We start from the raw sequence: 7,737 nt of genomic DNA on the forward strand, positions 1-7,737 counted from the left end.
GGCTGGAATGGAAGACCATGAACTGCAAGAGATTCTAGAGAGGGAGAATTTAGATCTAGAAAAGTTTCTGGAGAAGGGAATCACTAAAGGGGTAGACTCTCTGCCAGAAGAGGAGTTAGACAAAGTTCAACAACTCTTAATTTGGAGATCACAAATGAAGGGTTTTGGAGTCAAAAGAAACCATGATAGCCAGGAGAATAGAGGGGTGAAAACGATGGAGGATACACCGACGTATTCTTCCAAGAACCCGGGTAGGAAGAGGAAGAAAAAAACAGAATGAGCTGCTGATAGAATGTGGGAAACTTATGTTCAACTCAGGTAATATGAGGGATCTTACCAGTTACTCCTTTACAAAACTTTCTTAATGAAGCTTACAACTTGGAACATTAGGGGTCTAGGAAGTAAAAGGAAACAAAGAAATCTTAGTAGTAGAATAAAAGAAGAAAAACCTGATATGGTTTTTATTCAGGAAACAAAATGTTCGATGGACAAGATCAGAGAGATACACAACAAATGGTTAATCAAGTATGAGTATCTAGAGGTTAAAGCTGACAACTCGGCGGGTGGGATTCTTACGCTTTGGGATCCTTAGAAACTTGGAATCTTGGATGTTGAAGCTTCTAGGAACTATATATCGCTAGTGATTCAACCTTTGGGTGATAAGGAGATCTACATGATCACTAACGTATATGGTCCTCAAAAACTAGAAGACAAACTTAAGCTTCTCACCTCACTTGAGGAGCTGAGAGAGAGATATCCTGATGTGCCCTGGATTCTGGCAATGGATTTCAATATGATCAAATCTCTTACAGAGGAAAAAGGCGGTACCAGAAAACTAGGCAGAGACTCCATTGCCTTCCAGAACTTCATGAATAACATGGGGCTAGTGGACAATGAAATAGTAAATGGCACTTTTACTTGGAACAATAAGAGGGGAGGGGTTTCTCAAGTCGCCTCTAAACTAGATAGATTCATAATCTCAGAGGACCTCCTTCTAAAAGGCCTTGATGTGTCAGCTTTAATCCTTCCCTTCGGAGGCTCGGACCACTGGCCTATCTAGCTGGAAGCTATTTTTATGGGCACACCAAGGAACAGAGCTTTTAGGTTTGAAAATGTCTCGCTCTATCACCTTGACTTCACCAGCAATATTGACAAATGGTGGAAAGAAGATATTCCCATTCAAGGCACTAAAATGTTCATGTTACAGTAGAGACTTAAACACATCAAATCTAGGCTTAAAGATTGGAACACAAAAGAGTTTGGTAATGTTTTTAAAGCCAAAAAAGAAGTTGAGCAGAAACTCTAGGGGATTAATTAGATCATCATCACAGAAGGTTTTACTGAGGAATGGAAAATTTAGGCTAACTCTCTTCAGAACGAATGGGAAGATCGATGCATGCAAGAGGAGATTTTCCATAGACAGAAATCGAGGGTGCAGTGGATTAGAGAAGGAGAAATAAACACAAAGTTTTTTCATAGATCAACCTTGGATCATAGATCACATAATATAATTTCAAAACTTAAATATTCTCAAGGGAAAGAGCTCGTCTCTCACAAAGAAATGGAATATGTCCTAGTTCACCACTTCCTTAGCATAGCAGAGGAGCCTCTCGTTGACAGATCTCAGTTCATTAACAACTTCACAAAGTTCATTCCTAAGATTGTAACCATGGAAGAAAACCACAATATTTACAAGCCAATGTATGAAGAGGAAGTCAATGAAGTTATCAATGAGATGCAAAATTGGAAAGCTCCTGGCCCTAATGGTTTCAATGTGGACTTCTTCAAAGCTTGCTAGAAAATAGTCAAACAAGATATCCTAGATGTTGTGGAGGACTCTAGAAGATCCAAAACTATCTTGAAGGCTCTTAATGCCTCTTTTATAGCTTTGATTCTGAATCAGGAAAAAGCTATGAATTCGGATAGATTCAGACCCATAGCCTTATGTAATGTGGTGTACAAAATTATTTCCAAAGTGATCACTAACAGACTCAAGCCCCTTCTTCATGCTCTCGTCTCAGAGGAGCAAACTGGATTTGTGGAAGGGAGACAGATTCTCAACAACATTATACAAGCTCACAAGGTGGTACACTCTCTTAAGAGTAATAAGCAAGTTGGTATGATCATGCAGCTTGACCTAGCGAAAGCTTATGATAAGCTAAGCTGGTCTTACATTAGGGCAGTGCTAAGAGCTTATGGCTTTGACCACAACTGGATAAGATGGGTTATGGCCCTTGTATCCATGACTAGCTTCTCCATTCTGCTTAACGGCTCTCCCTCTAGAACCTTTAAGCCTTCCATGGGTCTCAGACAAGGGGATCCGCTCTCCCCCTTCCTCTTTGTTCTCATGATGGAAGGGCTAGGTAGAGCGATCAAAATGGAAAATGCTAAAGGAAGAATCCAGGGTCTGAAACTTACCCCGGAGGGTGATGCTTCTACTCATCAACAATTTGTAGATGACACAATGTTGCAGGGCATTCCCACGGTCAAGGAAGCCATAGCTTTCAAACAAATCCTGAATGAATTTCCTTTGGTCGCTGGTACAGAGGTAAGCCTTGAAAAATCAAAGGTTTTATTTTTTAACATTGACATTGCTATTCAGAGGAACCTCACCAGAATTCTTGGGTTTCAAAGGGATTAGTTACCTTCCAAGTACCTTGGAATGCCTCTTACAAACAAACCTCTAAGCAAGGGAGTGTGGGAGCCGGTAACTAATAAACTGCAGGACAAAGTAAGGAAATGGACCTGCAAGTCTTTGAATTTGGTGGGGCATCTTGTGATTACAAAGGCTATTCTGCAAGCTATTCCCATTTTCATGTTTTCAGCTCTTCCTGCTCCTAAAGGAGTTATGCAACAAATCAAGGGTATTCAACGATATTTTCTTTGGGGCAAAGGGGAAGAGAAAAGGAAGTGGCCTTTGGTAGCTTGGGACAAGCTCTACAAACCTAAGGCCCATGGTGGTTTGGGGCTTACTAACCTTGAAACCATCAGTAGAGTTTCAGGAGCTAAACTTTGGTGGAGGTGGCTCAAGGAATCGACAACCCCTTGGGCCAAGCTTTGGAAACATAAATATGCATATAATTGGCAGGAGAGGGATCATATCCGGATGTCTGGGCTCATTAAGGGCTCCCACATTTGGAACCTTGCTTGGGAGAATAAATCCATTGTCCAGCAACATAGTTTCTGGGAGATCCGAGCTAGGAACCTTGCACGGTTTTGGGAGGATAATTGGCAGCAGGAACCAAATTTGTTTAGAGAAGAACTAACCGCTCTCAAAAATGACACTGACAACAAAGGTTTACTTATGGTAAGTGAATTTTGGGATCAGGTAAGGGACAATGGTAAATGGAGAATGTGGACGGATCTTGGTTATAGTGAAGCAAGTCCTCTGAAGGCCCAGGCAGATTCCCTAGCTCTTAACCTGGAACAAAGGAAGATTTTGGTGTCATCCTCGTCTGACCAACTGAGATGGGGTCGAAACACTGAAGGCAAATTTAACCTCAAAGAAGCTAAATGCAAGGCCCTAGGTTTTGATCATCCAAACCCTGATTAGGTGTGGAATGACCTATGGAAGAACCCGCAATGGATGAAAGTCAAGTTGTTTATGTGGCTGGTTCACCAAAAGAAAATTGTCACATGGGAGAATCTTTTGAAACGGGGTTTTGTGGGCCCATCCAAATGCCATCTATGTGGCTTATAGTAGGAGATGATGGAACATTTACTAAACCTCTGCCCCTTCACTTCAACCTTGTGGGATTGGGCGGCCTCAGTCTTCAGGAAAACTAACAGGGATAGACTCAGCATCACCAACACTTTGAAGAATTGGAGGAAAGACTTCTCAAGTAATGAAATTATTAACAAGGCTTGGACTCTGGTTCCAGGCTTTATTATCTAGGATGTCTGGAAAGAATGCAATGGCAGGATTTTCAAGAACAAAACAGGCTCGACCCAGAACATCATTGTCCAAATTTTACGACAGCTCAAAGATACAGTAGGAGCCTTAATTTGGAAAATTCCTGAGGACCCTCCATCGCCCCAGGATGCTAGCATACTGTTGCAGTTGGGTCTCCATTCTCTGGTTCCCCAAGGCACTGACAAGGGTGTGAGAAAAACAATTGCTGGTAAAGATATTTGGAAGCCTCCTCCTCATGGTTTTTTGAAAATCAATATAGACGGAGCTTCTAAGGGCAACCCAGGGATGGCTGGATTTGGTGGTGTCATAAGAGATGAGCAGGGGTGCATAAAGGATATCTTTCATAGTCATTTGGGGAATGCCACTAATAACATGGCGGAGCTCATGGCCTTAGAGAAATGCCTGGAAATCCTGGTGGAGTCAAATTTACACAATGCCATCATTGAAGCTGACTTTGAATTGGTCATTAATGCGGCCAAGAAAATGTGTAATGGAATGGCACCTGGAAAAGTGTCGAAACATTGGAGGCTATCGCAGGTCTTTCAGCGTATTCATTCCCACTTGCGAACCTTGAGAACCATCAGCTTCGTCCATGTGAGAAGAAAAGCCAATATGTTAGCTGATCGTCTGGCGAATGAAGGAGTGCTATGTAAGGAAAGCTATATTCAGCATGATTGGGAGTCTATACCCTCTGGAAAACTGCGTGATGATTGTCAATGTCAGGTTGCCAAAGATATGGAGCACTTCCAGACCATTAGCAGTGAGCAGGAGGAAGACTAGCGGAAGGAGGAGAGAGAGGAGGCCCTTAAGCCGCAATCACTCCTAATCATAAAAACTCAAATGAAGAGAAGAGTGAAGTAGTGAAGTGGATGCACAGTAACTGTTGGATCTAGATGATCAACAGATGAGATGTGTTCAGGATGGGTGGTCAGGATTAAGTCGCATAAGGTGGAGCTTAGAAATGAACAATGGAGTTTCAATCTAAGTACTAGCGGATGTTGAATGATGAGTATTAATCTGGACCATCGGATCAAAAAGGTGGATCGACGGTGCTCAGTAGACTAGTGGGAGTAGGAGAGAGAGGAAGTCCTAGAGCCTGGTTGAAATGCCACAGTAAATCCTAATCGTCGATCCTGCAGTAAATGTTTACGTCTTAGTCAACTACGGGGGTCGAGAGCTAGTTAACCTGTTTGCTAGATGAAGGGCCGCAGACCGTGGGATTTAATGGCCTTAGTCATCCAACAGATATCGGGCCGGAAAGGGACCGAACGTTAACCACAAGGACGGACCCGAACATTTATAGATTAAAGTGGTTTAATATTTATCGGTTCCGTAAGGTTGTTAATTGTCATGTAAATGGTCTGAGGCGATGTCATTATAGACCATTGGATCAAATGGGTTTTGACTGACGACATTGGATCACCGAGTAGCTTTGTTGATCGAAGGAAATATCGACCATCGGATGGAAGGTAAGTTCGACGGTGGTGATTGAGCGTTTAGGCTTGGGCAAGCAGACCCGAGAAGATTATCGGTGCGGTTTCAATTTATTTGAAGTCCGGTGGTTTTCGCATTTCACATGCGAGAACAGTGAAATCGCATGGTGGTGTGTTGCAATGCGATCTTGTGACAATCATTGATCTGGCAGATTAGATCAACGGTGGAAAAAGGAATTCGCATATCGCAAGTCGGGAATCCTGTGTGCATTTGCTTTTGAGTCTTTGTAACTCCGTGATGTGATGTATGATTTTGGGTTTTGTTGACCCTGTTGTCTGTTAACCAGCAACGGGTATGTCTTGAGCTGGTCTTTACACTGGTAAAGACGTGTACCATATGTAATCCCCTTTTTCGGTTAATTGAAGGTTCCACTCTTACTTGAACAAAAAAAAGTCTCATGATATATATAACCTGTCACAATGTATGAAATCGCGAAAAACAAGATTTAATGGAAGGTTTTGGCTTCGGGCCTTTAAAAAAGTGACTTTGATTTGGCTAACATGGCTTTATTTATGGAGACCCTACGTACTGGTGTTGTTTATGCCATGGAATTATATCGTTAGTGCTATAATGCTCTCAATGACTGAAGAAACCTGCATGCCTCTAAATAGTTTGTGGCCTGTAATGCTTCTAGATATTGAGCCCTCCTGTGTTATAATGCTCTAACTATCACTTAAGGATGCGTTATGACTTCAATCAAGAGAAAAAATATCTCTCTCATAGACTATTGTTGATCCGCTCATCTCTGCCTCTTTGTAACCTCACTTTGATACCAATTTGTTGAAAATACAGAAAACGTGATGCACAAATTTCATACACAAAAATAACACAAGTTGCAACTCTTCTATTGATAACACAAAGTTGATGATTGCAATGAACCCATTGAGGGGTATTTAACATTTTCGACTAACGACTCACTCAAAATAACTTTGACATGCAACCACACACTAAATTCAACTTTGCCCAAAATAATATTTAACTCAATGAATCTCTAAATTTAGACAACTCTTCATGCATGAGCAATCAACTATCTTTAACATAGAGCCCTAGGTCAACTATCTTCTTTTTTGTTAGTGCACGTTTAATGCCACAGTTTTTGTACAGAGTCTCCTTTGTCATAGCCTAAACATGCCACATTTTTGCAAGGAAAATAATAGAAATTATAATTTTATTTTGAGAAAAAATTGGTGGAAATTGGGTGTCCCAGAGGATAGCGGTGAATTTTTTGAAAAAATTATCACCAAACTCCATTGAGAAATCCATCGTACGAGGTGAAATTGTGGACTCATTAGACAACGTCCTCTTCTTTCACTACATACTCTTGGGTTTGAAGTGGCTTTATTTTATCATTAGAGGTCTTATTCGAATGCACCAACCAAAAGTTATTCTCTTCCAAGAGACCATGTTACCCAGAGAAAAATCTTTGGAGGTGTTGCTCTCAATCTGTCCTGACTGGTATGCTTGCGCGACAAATGTGGTGGGCGACTCTGGGGGTTTGGGTGCTTTATGGAGACCTAAGGATATTACTCTCAAAGCATATCATACATGTGTAGGGATAATGTGGATAGGATTTATGTCGGGATCCAATCAAAGGATACACATTATTAATTCTTACGCGCAATATTTGGGACGAAAGACCTTCTAGGATTAGATTATTGGATCTGGAATAGTTGGTCTATCGTCTTTGATTATGCATGCAAATAAAAGGAGGACTAAAAACTCCATTCGGGAGATTAGGGACGATGCAGGTCATTTATATTCCTCTTAATCGGAGATTGAAGATGCGTTGTCCATCATTTTAGGATTTTTTATAAGGAATTTGCACAAGACTTCACAACTTAGATGGATTTTGTGTCCCTCATGCCTAAAATGTTCTCAGAGGCAGATAATGCCATTCTGGGTAGCCCAATTAGAAAAGAGGAGTTAGTTGCTATTCTGAAGGATTGTGCCAAGGACAAGAGCCTCAGGTCTGATGGATGGGGGGTGGAATTATTCACTCATTTTATGGCTTTGATGGCCCTAGATTTTTTTATTATCACCCTATCTCTCTTTGTAACGCTATTTACAAGATGATATCGAAATTGTTAGCATCTCAGATTAAGAAGGTCCTGTCGATCCACATATCACCTGAACAGTTTGGGTCTCTTAATGGGTGAAAGATTTAGGATGCCATCGCAATAACACATGAATGCATTCACTCTGTTAAGGTTAAAAATTGAAGTCATGTATATTGAAAGGTGATTTGGAAAATACATATGATTCATTGGATTAGGAATTTTTGAGAATGATTTTGCATAAGGCTAGGATGGATCTAGAGAACATCAATTGGA

The sequence above is a fragment of the Pinus tabuliformis genome, chromosome 8 (genome assembly GCF_031772625.1).
Source record: "Pinus tabuliformis cultivar Carrire ecotype Pingquan chromosome 8, CPIR1, whole genome shotgun sequence".
Lineage (NCBI taxonomy): Eukaryota > Viridiplantae > Streptophyta > Pinopsida > Pinales > Pinaceae > Pinus > Pinus tabuliformis.